Raw genomic sequence first — 22397 nt, forward strand, 5'->3', positions numbered from 1 at the left:
TGATGATGTATGGGTGCATGGTGTCGCAACCTGAAAAATACAGTGCGAAAAAAAAAACAACCGGCGAAAGAAAAAGACAGAAGAGTCGCCACCGTGCGTTATTTATCCCAAGGGAGGGAAAGGAAACGCTCGAAGTAAACCTGAAAAAGGAAAGGACAAGACGGGGTCTTGCAACCAAATCTTGGGTTCGGGAGTCGGTTATGCGAAGAGAAGGTATTAGCACCCCTACGCATCCGTAGTACTCTACGTGATCCACTTTTGTGTTTTTTTGTCTAAAGGGTGTGGGTTTATCTTGTGCTGTTTGCCAAAAAAAAGGGTTAAATGAAAATGACTCGCGCGGATGTCGCATCCACTGCATACGTATCTCATTTGAATATGAGAATCAGAGTCTTCGTAGCTCGGCTGACCTATGGGTTGGGATGTGTGCTCGCTAAGACATCGCGTCTTATGCCTACGTATCTCATCTGGCCTGAGAATCAGAGCAAAACATAGTTCGGCTAACTACGGGGTTATGGATTGGGTTTTGGACGAACGACGTTACTACTCAATCTACCGGATGCTCGACCTTTGGAGACTTACTCTCCTGTAGTAGAAGGAGTAAACGCGTTGCTTTGGGTTTTAGGAGAAGAAAAATCAATGAAGGGTTAGGGTTTGGGATGCTCAAGGGCAAAAAGGAAGTCCTTGACGAAGGAACCGCACTACCTGCAGGGATATGAATACAAAACACAAAACATGTATCTCAAATTAAAATGCCACCAAGGGGCTCAAAGGTTGCCTCCTATCGAGGTCTTCCAGCTAGGAAAGCAGTAAAATGCGGGAAAAATATAAAAGTACCACGCGGATAAAGATCCAAAGTAACAGCAATTAGAGGAATGGGAAACCCTGAGATCCTTCCAAGCTAATGCCATCAAAGAAAAGTGAGTCAGTACAGGTAATCGGAATGAACCTCCAAGGGTTATCCCACAAATAAAGTGGGAAACCACGCAAGTTATCCCTGCAAAAGTCATGTGAGCCCTCACAAAAATTCAACAAAAGGGTTAGTGAAACATCATAAGCATTTTTTTCATGAATAACAGTCTGGTTTCAGAAACCTCAAACCCTGTGGCATACACTCAAAAATTAAGCGGTTAAACATTCAAGGCATTGTTTATACATTCATATACATATTAAACCCATGGGCAAAGGTAATGGGAATAATGGCAAACCTGATTGGAGAGCTTGATTGAAATTGAGTTGCACCCGTGAGGTTTACAAAACAATCTTCAGGGTTTATGTGAGGCAGAGGTGATTCTGTGTAGTTAAGTTCCATTCGGGGTTTGGAGGCTGCTCTGAACTCCGTTAGATCTTCTCTCACTATCTTTTTCCTCAGGGTTTTGTTCCAAGGAAACCTCAGAGTATTTTGCTTCTCTTCAAAATCCCCCTTTGTTCTGTGTTCTCTCAAGTGAAGTCTTGGTATTTATAGACTGAATTTCATGGTTTTGTGGGCTCAAATGAGAGAGACCCAAGTCCAAAAAAATTTATTATATTTTATTTATTTAATTATTTATTTAATTAATTAATTAATTAATTAATTAATTAAAAAAAAATCGTTTTTTTTTCTCTTTTTTTTTTTTTTTCGTTTTTTTTTTTTTTTTTTTTTGGATCTAATTCTGATTGACATGATAAAATGCAATATGAAATGCTAAATGAATGCATGAATGAGGAGGGCAAATTTTGGGGTGTTACAGCTGCCCATATTCAATCATTAGCTAAACCGAGTAGGATGAAAGCGAACAGCTTATCAGACAAACGGGGTGAGCTGTGATTGAATACCAAAGATAGACCGAAAATTTGCGCTCCGAGAACACCACAAAAACGCGGAAATACACCTTGCTGTTTATTTTTCTTCCGATCCTCTGGCTTAATCTGGAGTTTCGATCCTCTGGCTGAACCTATACTCAATTTAGTCCTCTGGTTGGATATTAATTTTGATCCTCGGGCTGGATACGATTTTGATCTTCTGGCTAGATCTTCTTCGATCTTCTGGCTAGGTCTCCTCCGTTTCGATTCTCTGGCTGAATCTATTTCCTTTGATTCTCTGGCTGAATCTACTTCGATCTTCTGGCTAGATCTGAATTGTTTCGATTCTCTGGCTGAATCTATTTCCGATCTTCGGGCTAGACCTGACTTTGATCTTCTGGCTAGATCTGGAGTGTCGATCCTCTGGCTGAATCTGAACTTAATTTGATTCTCTGGCTGAATCTACTTCGATCTTCTGGCTAGATCTGAATTGTTTCGATTCTCTGGCTGAATCTATTTCCGGTCTTCGGGCTAGACCTGACTTCGATCTTCTGGCTAGATCTGAATTGTTTCGATTCTCTGGCTAGATCTCCTTTGTTTCGATTCTCTGGCTGAATCTACTTCGATCTTTTGGCTAGATCTGGATTGTTTTGATGATAAATTCCCGTCATTAGGATCCCGCATCTGAGGCATGCGTTGGTTGACCTTCTTTTGAAATCTAAACCCATCCTTCATATTAGATATGCAGCTTCGAGAATATTCCACTTTTGGGCTTCGTACATATTCTTCGGGCTAGAACATGTTGTAACGACTCCTCAATTAGACTTAGGCTTGCTGGGGAAATAAAGCTTGTAGGCGACTTCACTGGGGAATCTTCAAATTGAGCCTTAGGCTGGCTTACTGGAACACGTTTCTCAGGCTGAATCTTCGAAATGACCCTCAGGCTGGATCACTGGAACACGATTCTCAGGCTGAATCTTCGAAATGGACCCTCAGGCTGGATCACTGGAACACGATTCTCAAGCTGAATCTTCAAAATGACCCTCAGGCTGGATCACTGGAAAACGATTCTCAGGCTGAATCTTCAAAATGACCCTCAGGCTGGATCACTCACGCTTGATCCTCTGGCTGGATCTCATGACCTTGGTTGTAAAGTAATTCTTCAGTCTGCTTGGAAGAACCTGTTTATCAGCTTACGTGTATGCTTGATATGATATGCATGCGAATGCAAATGCTATGCATGGTGTAAAAAGAAATCTGCTTGGGGAAGCAAACTCCGGTAGGGAACAGGTCGCTGTATCAATCCTTGAATGCTCTGTGGGGAATGATCCGTCTGCCGGGACCAATGAGCCACCAAAAATAAATTGGCTGCTTGAAAAGTTGACCTTGCGGGGGGAGTATCAACTATGGAAACTTTGTTCGGCGAGGCTCTGTGAGGAGAGTCTGTGGGGAAAACACTTCCTGGGGAAATGTCGTAGGAAACGACCTTTGCTGGGGATATGAACTTGCTAATCGTCCTCAAGCTAGGGATTAGAACAAATCTGTTAGAAATAATCTGTTGGGGATGAGATGAACACTGGGAACGCCACCCTCTCATCTGTTGGTTATGCAACCACTCCGCTGTTGCTAGGAAGATACAGTCTGACACTGTCAACTCCACTGGGGATATATAGTCTAGATACTGTCAACTCTACTGGGGATAGACAGTCTGGATACTGTCAACTCTGTTGGGGAACACGCTCTGCTGAGGAGAGACTTTGTCAACTGCTTGGGGATGAGGATTCATGACTTGGCATCCAGTTTCTGTGACCTGCAACCAAAAATACACGTATGCCTCGGGGGAATTACTCGGTTTGAAATCACCGTTCGGGATTAAGCACATTCAAAGCAATTTTAAATGTTTTCCTGTGCAAATCATCTGCAAAAGCCACCATTATGTTCATATGCAATATGTTTTATAAAAAATTCGGATATTTTTGCAAACAAACTGATAAATGAAAAATAAAGAGGCTCTTTAACTGAATTATTCGACTCTTACTGGGGAGAAAATTTGTGCCAGGAATAGGCGAGGGTATCAGGAAGCTGATCCCTGAAAAGAGGTGATCGCTATAAAAAGAGAACTATCCTAATGGCAAATGTGGGAACGGGGTCCCACTGAGTTTCGACTCTGCTATGGCTCGTATGTCCTCAAGACGCTCTGCTCATCTTGCTTTCTGAAGTGGATGATTAGTCGATCTTTAACCTTCGAAGATTGCCGGATTGAATGAAACGGTGATATAACACTGATGAACTCAGATCACAGTCATTCGCGTATTCCCTAACTTTTGCCTGGATCGCCCCCTTTTCGGGTTTTCAATCCATCGGGATACCCATTTTTGCCTGAGCCTCCCTTTTGGGTTTTCGACTCACCGGGTGTACTCTTCTTTTATATCCCTAATTTTTGCCCGAACCTCTTTATTCTTTTTTTTTTGGTTCGTCGGGATGCCCTTTTTTTGCTTGGACTATTCTTTTTATCGTCCAGCGGGTCTATTTTATGCGAAGTATTTTTTAACTGCGTCTGAGTTGACAGGGGACGGGAATCCTTCGCCATCCATGGTTGTTAGCATCAAAGCTCCGTCATAGAAAATCCTTTTAACCACGTACGGACCCTCATAGTTCGGTGTCCATTTGCCCCTGTGATCTGTGTTGGGAGGAAGAAATCTTTTGAGTACCAATTCACCGACTCGATACTCCCGAGAGCGCACTTTCTGACCAAATGCTTTCTTCATTCGTCTCTGACCGAGATACGTCAATTCTGGGTACGTAGTTCCAGCATAGCACCATTTCCCGTTGGTTTGATTGATGACCAAAGCTGAATCCCCATATACATCCAGGGTTTTAATCTGTATATTGACGGCTTCCTCAAGTCTTAGGATACAAGCTTCGTATTCGGCTTCATTGTTGGTGCAGGGAAAAGTTATTCTGGCACCAAATGGCATATGAACCCCCTTCCGGTGTGATCAAAACTACACCAACTCCGCGACCATTGACGTGGACCGCCCCATCAAACATCATAACCCATTTGGATTCAGGGTCAGGCCCCTCCTCCGGGAGTGGTTCCTCTCAATCTTTCGATTTGAGAAACATGATGTCCTTATCAGGAAAGTCAAACCTCATAGGTTGGTAATCATCAATCGGTTGCTCTGCAAGATAGTCTGACAAGACACTTCCCTTGATGGCTTTTTGTGAAGTGTATTGGATGTCATACTCTGTCAGTATCATTTGTCACCTAGCAACCTTTCCGGTAAGTGATGGCTTTTCAAAAATATACTTGACTGGATCCATTTTTGATATCAATAGAGTCGTGTGAGTCAACATATACTGTCTTAGTCGGCGAGCAGCCCATGCCAAAGCGCGGCAAGTTTTCTCGAGCAATGAGTATCTTTGTTCACAGTCGGTAAACTTCTGCTAAGGTAGTATATTGCATGCTCTTTTCGACCTGACTCGTCATGCTGACCGAGCACACAACCCATTGACTTGTCTAACACAGTCAAGTACATGATCAACGGTCTTTCCTCTCGGCCTGTAGCCTGGCCCCGATCTTGATCTCTTTCTTGTCGTCTTCGGTACCGATGTTGACAGTCTCAATCACCTCCTGATAAGGTGTAATAGCTCGGTCCTCCTGTTTCAACAATCTAGCTAACCCTTCAGGCAATTCACAAACTTCCTCAGCCCCTTCTTCGGCTTGATAGATAGGATTGTCGAAGTCATACTTGGCCATAACAGTGTCGTTAGCAGTGAGATCCGAGTGGTCGGCTCTGCATGATGGAGGATCATGCTTTACCTTAGAATGAGAGAGATTTTTTTTTTGAAAGAAAGGAAAAACGAAAAAAGAAACATTGCCATTTTTTTTGTAAAAAGTAAAAAAACTGAAAGAAAGAGAACACAAAATTGTTTGCAAAAACCGTCCTTTATTGATGATAAAAATAATTGCGAAACGTAACTAAATGGATGGCCCTACAAATGAGCCGTTACACCTTGGGCAAAGTGTAAGACTTTATTATGCATGTAATAAAGGAAAACAATAAAAATCACTCTTTCAGTAGAGTAACCCGGACGGTTTTTTCAGACGACCAATTGTCGAGCTTTTCTCCCGGGACACACGGGCGAATCCAGCTATCTAATTCACAGTCGCTGTCAGCCTTGTCTTCATCTGCAGCATTGACGGTGTGGGGAGAAACCAAACCCCCGCTGGAGAGAGTACCGGTTTCATTCTTCTGAGATCCCGGAGCATACCCCAATCCAAACTTGTCTTCTTTGATGACTGGCTCCACAAATTTGCCCCAGCCTTGGGCATTACCAGCTTCAACCACTTCGACAGCATTAATCCCCTGCCCGCCGTGAGCCGGCATCGGGTTCTGGATAACATTAGGCACCGGAGCAAAATTGATAGCCTGGGTATCTCTCAAATCTTGTACCTTTAACTGGAGAGCCTTGCAATTATCTGTAGTATGGCCAGGTGCGTTGGAGTGAAAAGCACATCTGGCGTTGACATCATAACCTCTAGGCAAATTATTGGGATCGATTGGTGGGGCCAGAGTTCTCAACGTAACCAGATTCATGTCAATCATCTTGGGAAGTAATACTGAATAAGGCATTGGGATTGGCTCGATGACCCGGTCCGTTTGCCTTGGACGTTGTTGATAGTGTCTCTGCTGACCCGGATTACCTCCTTGTTGTTGATTGTTGTACCTGGGTTGTTGTTGCGGATGATATTGCAGTTGAGGAACAGGTGTTGGAATAGTGACTACGGCCACTTGATCTTGATAATAATTAGGGCGTCCTCTACCCCTACCTCTGCCGGCATACACAACGCTTGCCTCGCCTTCTTTTCTTCGCTGACCGTTACCAGCAAACGGTCTCTTGGGACTTGATGAGTTGGAAGCACTATTGTCTTGAATTTGGCCCATCTTCAATAGACTCTCGATTCTTTCTCCAGCAATTACTATCTCTGCAAAGCTAATTGACGGGCAAGCAGCCAATCTCTCAATATAATTGCCTTGAAGAGTGTTCATGAACATGTCCGCCATCTCCCTTTCAGACATAGGGGGTTGGACGGACGCAGCAATCTGTCTCCAACGCTGAGCATACTCTCTAAAGGTTTCCTTGGCAGTCTGAGACATACCTTGCAACAAGGTCCAATTTGGAGCCATGTCCAAGTTGTATTGATATTGCTTGATGAAAGCCTCTGCCAAGTCTTTCCAGCTCTTGATGGTAGTACGAGATAAATGAGAATACCATTCACGAGAAGCTCCAGTTAGACTGTCTTCAAAATAGTACATCCACAGCTTTTCATCTTCCGTGTGAGCTCCCAACCTTCCCAAATAAGATTGGAGATGAGTGCGTGGGCAAGAAGCCCCGTTGTATTTCTCAAAAGTAGGGGGTTTGAACTTGTGAGGAATCCTTACTCCCTGAACCAGACCAAGATTTGTGACATCAAAGCCTAAGGAATTTTGAGACTCCAAAGATTTGAGCTTCTCAGCAAGCTCATCCATACGGCGAGTGGTCTCGAGGGCCTCGTCGTGCAAAGAAAATTGATCACACTGATAATCTTCAGTAACGGGGTGCCCGTTAATCTGAATTCCTTGATTCACATTGTACCTTCCGCCAATACCATTTCCAACATTCCCTGTGTTGCCAACATTACCCGGGTTTCCATCAGCATTTGCGTTACCCGCGTTACCAGTGTTCACAGGGTTATCAGCGTTCCCAGGGTTACCAGGGTTTCTCTCAGCATTTGGTATCTCCAAATCTGGATTGGGCCTCGGTTGCTCAACCAATTACCTCAGCTTTTCTTGGCCTGCTGCCATACCAGTCATCAATGTCATGAACTGATCCATCCTTTCACGCATATCAGCCAGCTCTTTCTGTACTTGGTCCATCGCTAGTCGTGGACGGTTTTCCTTTGTCGGGTATCTGTAAACTCGCTTGGGACCAATAACTGCCTGATACAGGGAACAAACATTAGACACTGCGGTGACACCTGCAAAACAGACAAGGGTTAATATGCATGGTATGCGATGCACTGCTTGTTCAGTTTTAAGGCACCCCCGTTTTGAAAGGGAATACCCTGCAAATGAATAAGCATGAGATGTTGGATGTAAATATGCAGATGATGTTATGCAATGCAAAGGCATGTCAATCAGAATTGATGGATCCGCTTGAACATCTGTCAGGTTGCACTGTCTGGAGAGAAATTAAGAGCACACCAAACAAAGGTCATGGGATGGATCATGTTATCCTTAATATCAACCACCCATTTTGGTGGATTATGGTTTACACCTTATCAACACCCGAGTTTCATTGATATTAAGGATACCTGATCGGATTAACCATGAATCAAGGGTTTATTGCAAGTCACGAGCATGGAGTTTAGGTTAAGAACCACCCAAAAGGAGTGTACTAAGGTTTAAACCTGCCAAACATGTTCTACAAAAGGTTCCCATAGTCATAATCCCATCTTTCGGATATTATCAGAGGAACGACTACTCGTATTCCAACAATATTCTCAAGAGAGACTCTTATGAGTGTAGTATCGCGTAACAATCGTATCAAATCTCACACTTGAATGACTTTCGCACTACGTCCTATGAATAGGCCAAGATGGGTTTGGTAAACTAAGGTCCTCGGCTTCTTATGTCTATATTGGACCAAGTAATGTCTAACCACAACTTACTTGTGTGACATTATTGATCTCAACATGACCTCCACCAAGTGAATGGGCTTGCAAGTCGACTCGCTAAGGAATAACTCCACACAAGTCGACAGGACTATGCCATTCTCCTATCCTAAGTGAACTCGACCTCGGGTATAGAACTCATCTCACAAAGATCACCAAGCAGCCAACCAACAGAAACAGCAATGATATATACACAATGCAATAAGGTAAAGCAGGTAAATAAATAACTGCACAAAAGCATGAACACCCAATAAACAAACAAACTACAAAAGCTAGGAGGGACTCGCTTAGGGCAGATGGACCAGCAAGAGGTCAACTTCTTTCTCCCCAGCAGAGTCGCCAGCTGTCGCAACCTGAAAAATACAGTGCGAAAAAAAAATAACCGGCGAAAGAAAAAGACAGAAGAGTCGCCACCGTGCGTTATTTATCCCAAGGGAGGGAAAGGAAACGCTCGAAGTAAACCTGAAAAAGGAAAGGACAAGACGGGGTCTCGCAACCAAATCTTGGGTTCGGGAGTCGGTTATGCAAAGGGAAGGTATTAGCACCCCTACGCATCCGTAGTACTCTACGGGATCCACTTTTGTGTTTTTTTGTCTAAAGGGTGTGGGTTTATCTTGTGCTGTTTGCCAAAAAAAAGGGTTAAATGAAAATGACTCGCGCGGATGTCGCATCCACTGCATACGTATCTCATTTGAATATGAGAATCAGAGTCTTCGTAGCTCGGCTGACCTATGGGTTGGGATGTGTGCTCGCTAAGACATCGCGTCTTATGCCTACGTATCTCATCTGGCCTGAGAATCAGAGCAAAACGTAGTTCGGCTAACTACGGGGTTATGGATTGGGTTTTGGACGAACGACGTTACTACGCAATCTACCGGATGCTCGACCTTTGGAGACTTACTCGCCTGTAGTAGAAGGAGTAAACGCGTTGCTTTGGGTTTTAGGAGAAGAAAAATCAATGAAGGGTTAGGGTTTGGGATGCTCAAGGGCAAAAAGGCAGTCCTTGACGAAGGAACCGCGCTACCTGCAGGGATATGAATACAAAACACAAAACATGTATCTCAAAGTAAAATGCCACCAAGGGGCTCAAACGTTGCCTCCTATCGAGGTCTTCCAGCTAGGAAAGCAGTAAAATGCGGGAAAAATGTAAAAGTACCACACGGATAAAGATCCGAAGTAACAGCAATTAGAGGAATGGGAAACCCTGAGATCCTTCCAAGCTAATGCCATCAAAGAAAAGTGAGTCAGTACAGGTAATCGGAATGAACCTCCAGGGGTTATCCCACAAATAAAGTTGGAAACCACGCAAGTTATCCCTGCAAAAGTCATGTGAGCCCTCACAAAAATTCAACAAAAGGGTTAGTGAAACATCATAAGCATTTTTTTCATGAATAACAGTCTGGTTTCAGAAACCTCAAACCCTGTGGCATACACTCAAAAATTAAACGGTTAAACATTCAAGGCATTGTTTATACATTCATATACATATTAAACCCATGGGCAAAGGTAATGGGAATAATGGCAAACCTGATTGGAGAGCTTGATTGAAATTGAGTTGCACCCGTGAGGTTTACAAAACAATCTTCAGGGTTTATGTGAGGCAGAGGTGATTCTGTGTAGTTAAGTTCCCTTCGGTGTTTGGAGGCTGCTCTGAACTCCGTTAGGTCTTCTCTCACTATCTTTTTCCTCAGGGTTTTGTTCCAAGGAAACCTCAGAGTATTTTTGCTTCTCTTCAAAATCCCCCTTTGTTCTGTGTTCTCTCAAGTGAAGCCTTGGTATTTATAGACTGAATTTCATGATTTTGTGGGCTCAAATGAGAGAGACCCAAGTCCAAAAATTTTTATTATATTTTATTTATTTAATTAATTAATTAAAAAAAAAATTCGTTTTTTTTTTTTTTTTCATTTTTTTTTTGTTTTTTTTTTCGGATCTAATTCTGATTGACATGATGAAATGCAATATGAAATGCTAAATGAATGCATGAATGAGGAGGGCAAATTTTGGGGTGTTACACATGGGCACACATAGGCCCATAAAATCATTACCCTATGTCCACAAATGAGTGTGAGATTTGAAATTTGATTCTTGCCAAGTGATGACAAGGCTAGTGTTCATGAAGATTTGAAATTTGATTCTTGCCAAGTGATGACACCATATTCATGCCATGCGCAACCTATGTATTCCTTGTCAAAAATGGATGAATTTGAGCTCTTTGGAAATGTGAGAATGAGAGGAATAACTTTCATGTTCAACACTTTTCCATTTGGAGTTTGTATAATGAAGAAATTTGAGGTGGAAGTTTGGAAATTTTTGACATATCAAAATGTTTCTAAGTGTCAAGTCATATGTCTCAATGTTCCACCTTGCTTAACTTTTTATATGAGCTTCAAATGAGAAATGTGTTTTCATTAAAGTTTTAGATCTTTAAAATACCTTAAAAATGGTCACCAATTTCATGTCATTTGGACTTTTAAATGATAGAGTTATGCATTTTTGAAGTTTGGAAAAATCACTTGATCAATGGTATAGGTCAAAAGTGACCTATAATGTAACCTCATATCACATGCTCAAAAGAGTTGAATTAGCTCCCACTCCAAACAAAAAAGTTGAAGTAGACATGTTTAATTTGATTGTGAAACTTGAAAATCTTTCATCTCATAAAAATTTAGCAAGTTATGGCCTTAGGAAGTTGATTTTCAAATTAGGGTTTAGACAAAGTGACCTATAATGTTTCAACATAGAAAATGATTTCCCAAGCAAAACTAGTTCTAGGTATCAACATGAAAGTTGTTTGGAATGTTATTTAGAGTAAGTTTTCTATTGGAATAATTTTCATATGGTGAAAATTATAGGAGATAGGGTCTAGGGAGACCTAGTTTTGATCAGATGAATTCATTTGGCCAACCACCATCAACCAACTTGCTAACTTCCAATTCTCTTGACTTTCTTGGTTCATTGTAGATCATATATGCATAATATGATGAATTTTGAAGTTTCCCTTGAGAAATTTGATCAATTGGTGAGATAGCTTGTTAGAGAAGTTACTCAAGATACCCAGTCAACTAGGGTTTCCAAGGCAAATCACCCTCAAACTCTTGAAGAAAACTTGATCAATATAACATGTAGAGAACATTGGGACTCATATATGATGCTCATAACCATTCTCGGATCAATTCTTGGTTGTGCTCTTTGTTCATGAGGGTCTCAAACCCTAGATGTGAACTTGATGAATCAATGGAGATCAGACCCTACCTACAAAAGAGTTAAGCAAATGCAAAGACATATTTTGGGTATTTTGGTTAGTGAAATGATAAAATACAAGTATGATACAATCACATAGTGCTTGGTGATCTCTCCCAAAACAAACCCAATGAAAAGGGGGTAAAAAGGATGCCAAGGTATGATCCCATGCTAATGCATATGATGAAATTGCATGAGGGATCTTAGGGTCAAAATTAAGGTCTTACAGTTATATACGCAATTAATCATATGAGAACAAAGGTAAAACAAACCAACAAAAACGTGCTTGGTGATCCCTGCAAGAGGCTAACCCAAATATGGATAGGGGGAGGACCAAGATGTGACCTTTATTGTGTGCAATGATGCAAATGAGATGTGGGATCTTAGGCTTAAAAATTAGGGTATGATAATAAGTTGTAGTCTTTAGTGTCTCTCCCTAGAGTGTCTCTGGTATGGTAAAATGATAAATCTTACTCCTTACCATATCCTTAAGAGTTTGATTTCGTCTTTCAGCAACATCGTTCATACTAGGTGATCCTGACATAGTGTACTGTAGGAAGATTCCATATTCCTCCAGGTATTTGGAAAAAGGCACTAGATGTTGTTCACCTGAACCGTCATACCTAACGTAATATTCATCGCCACAGTCAGACTTGACTTTCTTAATTCTTTTGTTGAGTTAATTCTCAACTTCAGCCTTAAACGATTTGAAGACATCCAATGATTGAGAATTTTCATGTAAAAGAAATATATATGCATATCTAGAGTAATCGTCTATGAATGATAAAAATGTTTGTATGTATGTATTGTTGGCCATTCCAAGAAGGTGTCGGGAATGGTCCAAAAATGTTTGTATGTATTAATTCTAAGACATTCGTAGCTCTATATGCAACATATGTCTTTATTTTGGTCTGTTTACTTTTAACACACTCAACAAAAACATCAAAGTGTTTGAAGTCAATGGAATCTAAAATTCCATCAGACACTAGTCGTTCAACTCTAGTTTTAGAGATGTGACCTAGGCCCTTGTGCCATAGTGCTCCTAAATTGTTATCATCAATTTTACGCTTAGTACCACGTGATTCCACATTCAAGGATTCACCGTAGGTAGCTATTGTATCAATAAAATATAGATTATCATGACCCATAATGAACCAATTCCAACAATATCTGAATTGAAAGACAACTTAACATATTGTTTCCCAATGAACAAAAATAACCTGATTTGTCCAAATAAGAAACTGAAATTAAATTTTGTCTAAATGATGGAACCACAAAAGTGTCTTTCAAATCCAAATAAAATATGGTACACATCAATAATCTAAAATTCCCTATAGCTTCCACCTCTACCGACTTGTCATCTCCCACATAGATGTATCTTTCAATATCGTTTGGTTTTCGGTAGTTCGGGCAACACTTCATTGAAACATTGATATTAGTAGTTGCACTAGAGTCATGGGATTGACCTAAGAACAGACCAAACGATGACTCATGGGATTGGAGCAATGTCACTTCTCATAATTTTCCTTTGTTTATAGGTACTAGATTCTGTAGGAGAAGGTGGTTGCTCCATCCCTAATGCAATGTCAAGATCCATACAGCCAAGAACAATTTTCATGTTGTCATTCCAACCTTTAAAATTTGTCCCATTAAGAGCTTGAACCTTATTCATATTAATAGATATTGAAGAAACTATAGCTGAAAAATAGAACATAATAAACACTATAAATAGAATCACATAAAAAATATAATTCTCAATTTATTCAAGTAAAGGCATAAACCATCTCAAGATACCTAGTGCACCATCAATATTGAGTATTTGGACAATTACATTAACTGATAGTGGTACTCTTGTTGTAACTGTCAAATATTGATAATAAAAAAATGTCGAATAATAAACCCGTCTTTGGATTGATTTATTATTCACATATAGAAGCTTATAATTATCACATGTTTACCATCATAGACGCGTATGAAAATTGGTAAACACCAATTGTCCTTTGGGTCAGATGATACTCACATGGACAAACATACACACAACCAGAAAAATATTTAACATTTTTCATAAGTAATTTCTACAAAAGATGTCACTTCGGCGACTTTTTTAATTTCAACTACTTACTTAAAAGGTCAAATTATTGTATAAAAATATAATCCATAATCAAATTTGAAAAAAAATGAACGAAAGAAAAAATTGAAATTAAATCCAAATCAAAAATACCAATGCACTTTACTGTTTTGTTACATATCGTTACGACATTGGTATTCAGTTTGATTCCAAAATATTAAGTCACATATATTATTTATTTTAAATAATAATATTTTAAAAAAAACTTAAGTTATATATATTATTTATTATATATATTAATTATTATAAATAATTATAATATAATTATTATAACATACATGCATAGGAGAAAGTTATACGGTACATGACATAAATAATAACATATGCAAAGGTTATACTTATCCAATTCACTCACGTTATACTCATCCAGACAATTGCAAATAGAATGAATTCTCAATTAAAGATTAAATAAAATAAATAAATTTGCTTTTGATGATTCATTCAATTAAAGGCTGAATTGAAGAAAAAAAATTAGAAAACAAAAATATCTCAAAATTTTTACATCCATGATTGCATATATAATATATAATATTCATCTTATTAATAAAAGATAATCGTCACTGTTATCGGTCTTGAATAAAAAAAGGATACATAACAAATATACATGTAATTCAACCCACTGATTGCAAATTAAAGGTATACATGCAAATATAAGGGTTTCCAACAAATTGTTATCTCGTTTGGAATGATATTTGCAATCAATTGGTATTGGTTCTAAGAAAAATAGAGTAATATACCCTACAATTGGAAGATAACATAAATCCCAATCTTAGAAAATAAAGATTCCAAAAATCAAATTGAATCAGATATGAGTGGCTTTGATACCACTTGTTAGATATGTTCATAACCTTATTTATTCTATCGATATAGGAATAAAAAATAGAACTCTAAAATAATCTCTATGAGTCTTACCTAAATTTGTACCCCTTAAACCCATATCAGAATTCAATCAAAAAATAAAAGCAGAAGTGTACCTTAATTTGTCATTGGAAATCACCAAAGGCTTGTGGATATTTGATCTTCCGATTTATAGAGTTCCTTTATGCCTCATTGTTTCTCTTTTGATGAGGATGAAGAGAGAATTTTTGATAAGTTGTTTTTTCTTGTCTACAAATGGGGTCCATAACCTCTATAAATAACCTTGGGATTATTCCTTAGTGTTCAATATTCTAATTTGACCCCTCATCAAATTAGATATTGACTTATGGTATCTGCACAATAATCTCATATTTCATGATATTTATACTTGTAACCACATATTTAATATTAATTAGACCACTGTAGTTTTGGCTAATTAAATAATGACCCTAACACATGTAATATTACATTTGTGATCCAAAAATTCTAATAGTGATTTGCTAAAGAGTGTCCTTTAATGCAGTGGAAATTGAATCATATTGCTTAAACCTTGTGTCTACGGAGAAGATAAAGAAATGTGTAAGTCCATTTTAAATGTTGTTTAAATGGGTCTTCTTTAATTTCATAAAATGTTACTTTTAAAAATATATATAAATAAAAAATATATAATATTCTTAACCAAATCAAACCAATTAATATCATAACCAACATAGAGAATTAACATTTGGGAAATAATCAAATAATCAGAATATTTTTCTCAAGTAGAATATTTTTTCAAATCTATGCAATTTAAATAGACAATCAACATAATCAATTATAGAGCACAATAATAATAACGGGAAAATAAAATAAGAAGAACAAAAGATTTTTAACGTGGAAAACTTTTTTCAAAGTAAAAGAATAAAAACCACATAATCTAGTCCAATAAAACTTTTCACTATATCAATAATGGAAATACAAAAGTCATCCTAGTAACACTAAGAAAAAACAATCTTCACCGATAAATAATAAAGGTGAGAAACACAATCTAAAATTGACCTCCACAAATTGTGGATACACCAAAATAACTCTAAAAGAACATAAAACTACTCAACAAGAATATCAATAAAATTAGCTAAGTAATAGGAACATACTGAATTTGTTTTCAAACTGATAAGGTTTGTTACACGCACTTCTATCACTTGTGTATTTTCCTCTTCTCTGAAACCCTTGCGCTCTTCTCTGAAACCCTTGTAAGTTGCTTATTTGTTGTGTTGCTTTAGAGATTAAAAAATCCATTTAAATAGATGTCAAATGGTTTTGGCCCAAATAAAATAAATCTAATAAAAGAATTTCCTTTATCTAACTAAATGATGGGTCCCACTTTAGGAGTGAGTCAACCCTACAAATCTCCCTCTCACGACACAAGTGAGAGAATAAAAACCACGAGACCTAGTCTAGTAAAATATTCCACTATATCAATAATGGGAATACAAAAGTCTTCCTAATAACACTGGGGAATAACAATCTTCATCGGTAAACAATAAAGGTGAGAAACACACTCTAAACAATACCTCATAAGTTATCGATATACTAATACAACTCTAAGAGAAGTTAAAACTACTCAACAAGAATATCAACAAAACTAGCTAAGTGATAGGAACAACATACTGAATTTGTAGCTCAAATTGATAAGGTTTGTTACACACACTTCTATCACTTGTGCATTTTCCTCTTCTCTAAAACCCTTGTGCTCTTCTCTGAAATCCTTGTAAGTTTGTTATTTGTTGTGTTGCTTTAGAGATTAAAAAATCTGTTTAAATAGATGTCAAATGGATTTGACTCAAATAAATCAAATCAAATCAAATATCTTTTTCTCTTTTCTAAATAAACGGAGTGAAACCCACCCTTCGTCGGTTAATGTAATGAGTTATCATAGGGGATAAGGAAACCAAAGGAGAAACCACAAGCAACAACAAAAGAGAGGAAGCTAAAAATAGAGAAGCTTCCACCAAAGAGAGAAACTATTAGATAAAAAACCAAATACTATAAAAGCAAATAAATTAAATCCAACCCAACCAACCAAAAACAAACGAAATCAACTATATATGAGTTAATAAAAAATACTACCACATACTCCAAATTACCCTTCATTGTTTTTCATTTTTACACTGCAAAAAGGATTAAAAAGTAAAAGATAAATGTCCTCGATATTTTCACTACTCATCTAATCACGGTCTGCCACATGGCATCACAAAATCAACTTCTCCTTTCAAAATTAGTTTTCCCTCTTTTCTCGATTTTTCATTCAATATTCACTTATTCACTCTCGGTGCATCCTCTTTCTCAAACAATCTTTCCAACTTTCTCATAACTCATCTTCTTCATCTCAAGGTTGATAAAATACATAACCTTTTTCTGCTATTGTTCACAAAAAAAAAATTATTCGACAATTCTCATATTTTCTCATATCTAGATTTTCCACTATTTCCACTCTCTCACTTTGCCATCTTTTATTGTTTCATATTTCCTTTGGATTTTGATTACGAGAATGGGATATAAGACAAAATGTGATATATCGAGCATGAGTGGGGACAACTTGTCGAGTGTGAACGAATGATGAATGTTTCATTCATGTTCATCCTCAAAGGTTGGGGAATTTTGTTAGGTATTTTATTTTCTGCTATGAGTTTCTGTTGTAGCATGTATCTCACAGTGTTAGATGTGCGATTGTGCAACATTTCTTTTAGTTTCTGCTGTCTATTTCTTCCAATGATGATTTCTTTAATTATTGAGTTTGTTGTCTTCACTATGTCTTTTTTTCTCATTATGTGAAGCTATGTTCTTCTCAGTTCATTTTTTCATTAAAACTATTGTTTTTTAATATAGTTTATGATGAACATTGTTTGATTTTGTGTGGTTTTATACTATAAAAACAAAAGTTTTATTAATGTTGTTTATGACATTACGAGAATGGGATCTAAGACAAAATGCGAACGATCGAGCATGAGCGGGGACAACTTGTCGAGTGTGAACGAATGATGAATGTTCCATTCATGTTCATCCTCAAAGGTTGGGGAATTTTGTCAGGTATTTTCTTTTCTGCTATGAGTTTCTGTTGTAGTATGTATCTCACAGTTTTAGATGCGCGATTGTGCAATATTTCTTTTTGTTTTTGCTGTCTATTTCTTCCAATGATGATTTCTTTGATTATTGAGTTTGTTGTCTTCACTATGTCTTTTTTTCTCATTATGTGAAGCTATGGTCTTCTCCATTCATTTTTTCATTAAAACTATCATTTTTTAATATAGTTGATGATGGACATTGTTTGATTTTGTGTGGTTTTATACTATAAAAACAAAAGTTTTGTTAATGTTGTTTATGACATTACGAGAATGGGATCTAAGACAAGATGTGATAGATCGAGCATGAGCGGGGACAACTTGTCGAGTGTGAACGAATGATGAATGTTTCATTCACGTTCATCCTCAAAGGCTGGGGAATTTTGTTAGGTATTTTCTTTTCTGCTATGAGTTTCTGTTGTAGTATGTATCTCATAGTGTTAGATGCGCGATTGTGCAACATTTCTTTTAGTTTCTGCTGTCTATTTCTTCCAATGATGATTTCTTTGATTATTGAGTTTATTGTCTTCACTATGTCTTTTTTTCTCATTATGTGATGTTATGTTCTTCTCTATTCATTTTTTCATTAAAACTATCATTTTTTAATATAGTTGCTGATGGACATTGTTTGATTTTATGTGGTTTTATACTATAAAAACAAAAGTTTTGTTAATGTTGTTTTTGACATTACGATAATGGGATCTAAGACAAAATGTGATAGATCGAGCATGAGCGGGGACAACTTGTTGAGTGTGAACGAATGATGAATGTTTCAGTCATGTTCATCCTCAAAGGTTGGAGAATTTTGTTAGGTATTTTCTTTTCTGCTATGAGTTTCTGTTGTAGTATGTAACTCATAGTGTTAGATGCGCAATTGTGCAACATTTCTTTTAGTTTCTGTTAGTACCTTAAGATTGGCATTAATTTTGTAAAACAAATAATGTAATCACCTATGTTGTTTTAATATGTTGGGTTGAAGAAGTTCAACATCTGGACCTACATGTCATGTAAGATGTCACGACATCGGGACTGTGACATCTCACATGTGTATAAAACTGAATCAGTTAATTCTGGATTGTGTTAAATGATTAATTAGGATATCTGGTGAATATCCTAACTCATATGTGGAGATCTTGAAGATTCAATCAGAAGATTTGGTGAATATATTTGGTGAATATACAGTTTCCAAATATGGAGATCTTTTAGGAAATAAAAGATTGAAGACCTTGATTGTAGCAGAAGAATTCTGCCAGCTCTGTAACAGCAAAGGAGAAGCTTGCTGCGATTTCTGAAGGCCCAAATCCAGTTGGGTGGTTAGGTTATAAATAGCAGATTGTAACCTAGGTTTTGTAAGCCTCAAACAATGTAAAAATTAAAGGTGTGTGTGAGGTAAACCTCCCAACCTGTGGGAAGGTTACCAGGTGTTTCTCAGTGCTTGAAAGCATGAGATTATTTGTAACTCAAAGCCTGTAGGCAAGAGTTGTTATGTTCTTGAACGAAGCTGTGAAGCATGTTCAAGTTGTTTAAACATTACATTGTAATTGTAGTGATAGGAATGGAAATTGGAGGTTTCTATCTAGGAGTGCCTAGGTATAGATTGCATTGGGTAGGGATTAAGTGAAGAGTTGTAAACGGGGAAGTTTAACTCTGAATTAATACTGCTAATAGTGGATCTTCTTCCTGGCTTGGTATGCCCCCAGAGTAGGTAATGTTGTAGCAAACTGGGTTAACAATTACTGGTGTTTTTACCTTCTGCACACTATATTTTATCTGTTATAACTCAGTCTGGTGTTAGTCTGTTTATGAAGGGAATAACAGACCTGACACATAGCCTGCAGTCTGAATGCAAAACAGAATGTTATGACATTCATAATTGACTGCTAATACTGATGTATAGACTGATTGGTCTGTTACAGTTCAACCATCTGTAATGTTGGAACATGTGATGTTCAAATCAATGTTGAGACATCATGCTGATAACTGGGCAGGATCAATAAACATACGTGTTATGTTTGATCTCTACTTTGTCTTTGTATTAGATGGACAAAACTGGATGTTCTTCTGTCCATGGTGGTATAGTAGCAGATGTTATGACATCTGTGACTGTGTACATATGAGTACTGGGTTTTAATTTTTATAACTGTCTTGCTGTATTAGTAACAATGTTGGATCAGATGTCATGACTTCGTGTAGAACATCTGAACTTTGACTATACCAGAATTTCAATTGGTATCAGTGCAGGCATCCTGTTCTGTTTCTGGATGAGATCCATGGGTGATACTTTCTGGTATCTTGCAAGAAGTTATGTCAATACTGTTGTTGGATCCTGTGGAAGGTTCTGTGATTCCCCTGAATGGTCCCTTGAAGTAGGTGGATGGACTATTCATGACAGGATCTGTGTGTACCTGTCTCTGGAGGTTGACAATTGGCCTTTGTGTGGGACAGCTCTGCTAGTATTGAATCATATTCGATCTTGGAGGCTGATCTGGAGAAGTGTGTGTTCATAGGTTGAGTTGTATTATGATTTCCGCTGCATAATACCTGGCAAAACTCAAACTCTGATGTAGTTTCCCCTCATGTGGATGAAAGGCTGCTGTATTCGAGATTGCATCATAATCTACTGAAGATGTCAAAGATACTTGAGTATCCTCAAGTCCACTCATCATGACGTTCTCACTTCAGGATTGTAAGAATCACCTGATCACTGATTATTTTACTCTCTTGGGTAGTGTATATGAAGACCTTGAAGACTTTCAAGGAGGGTTTTGTTCCAAGTAGGTGGAACTAATGTTCCATGTGATGTTAGAACATGTTGTTCAACAAGTATGCAGCTACTGGTTGAAGAGCATATGTGTTTAGGTGTCAAACAAAGGGATACGTTTGTATGGAACCTACTCCTGACCTGGAAGAGGAGACATCTGTGTGTGCTAAGTTGACAAGGGTAGGGTCAACTGTATGTGTGCTCAAGAAGGTCACCTTTAGACGTCTGATCTCTAGAAGTGAAGTTGGTTGAGATGTGACATGGTGCAATTTCCTGCTGTCTGTCTTATTCCTATAGATTGATCAGGATTGGATAGTTGTTCCCTGAAGTACTATGTTGTGTTGGAAGACAAGTCCCCTGGATGATAGAAGTCAATACTGGGGTAACCTGATTGATAAGTCATTTGAGAGGATTGGGACCATGAATCTAGTCATTCAAACACCACGCTCAAAAGTGACAATTCTTTCAAGGAGTGAGAATATGAAGATTCAGAGATTGGCTGAGGTAGTATGCTCTGGCAATGCATAGCTACTATTGATGGGTGTTGTTTTTCTTTCACCAGTACTTATGGTCAGCTGGAGTCTGATTGGTGTGATTGGAGTATGTATAGGTATAACTCATAGAGTTAATTGCCACCGATAGGGGTGATGTATGTCATGTTGAGACATTTGTGTACAATGCATGGATATTGGTGTGAAGTTTCCATGATTGTTAATTTAAGGGGGAGTTTTGGTTAACCTCCTCACGTTTGGTCAGCCTAGGGTCTGGTTGGCTGTTGACCTGTGTCACATGGGTTCTGGTTGTTGTGTGACACATTTGCAAGGAAGGATTCATCTCTCTCATTCCTAAGGGTGAATCTAATCTGGAAAGATTCTCAAAACTGTTGAGGTGCTTGCAAGCAGAAAATGTTGACACAAGAAGAGTATTTTCATAGTATTCTTATGGTGGAAGTATCTGAAAGGAAAATTGGGAAAGGATTTAAGATCAATGTCTACTTGTGCCAAGTACAATTATTTAATTGATTATCCTTGGAACTCAAGATAACTGATGTTTTTTTAAAAGATGTTGGAACATCTTGTCTTCAAGACCCTGTGCAGAATCACAGGAAGGATAGTACATTGGTTTATGATCTATCACTTTGGTGGCAGCAAAAGCATATGATCTCTGAAAAGGTTTCCTGGCAAGAAACATGTTCAGCCTTGGTGTGTACAAGAAGAAGAAAACATCATAGTCCTGATGGTGGTTACTTGGATCAGTTCACTTCTGATCTAGGTAAGGAAGTGCATTAGCTAATGCACACTGTGGAGTCAAGAACAAGTGGCAGCGGTCTTGACATCATGGAAACAACTTTGCTTTAGGAACTGGAATCCTTGGTATAGCTGAAGGGATAGTTTCTAACTGGTCCTTCTGAAGACTCATGCATCAGAGTGTCTGATGTCTTTGGAGAAGAAGCAGGGATTCATCAAGGTGTGAGCTTGGATGATTTAACTGCAAACCTGCAGGATGGAGGATGTTTACTCAAACTCGGTTCCACAATCAAGTATATGAGAACATTGAACTCTTGTTCTGTGAAGGGAGGAAGTTCTTTCAAGTGGCAGAAGAAGGAGCTGAATTCAACAGCTAGATGTTAAAACACAATGTTGTGACATTTGGTTCAACATCAAAATCTTAGTTGGTGAAGTGGCACATCAACTTGAGATATAAGGGTCTACAGGGTTGTAGATTAGATACTTCAAAAAGATCGTTCTCGTTGCAGTTCTTTGGAGTTGCTGGATGGAGAGGATGTTACATGTTCATGTCTTGGAAAATCTA

Source organism: Lathyrus oleraceus, chromosome 3 (assembly GCF_024323335.1).
Source record: "Lathyrus oleraceus cultivar Zhongwan6 chromosome 3, CAAS_Psat_ZW6_1.0, whole genome shotgun sequence".
Lineage (NCBI taxonomy): Eukaryota > Viridiplantae > Streptophyta > Magnoliopsida > Fabales > Fabaceae > Lathyrus > Lathyrus oleraceus.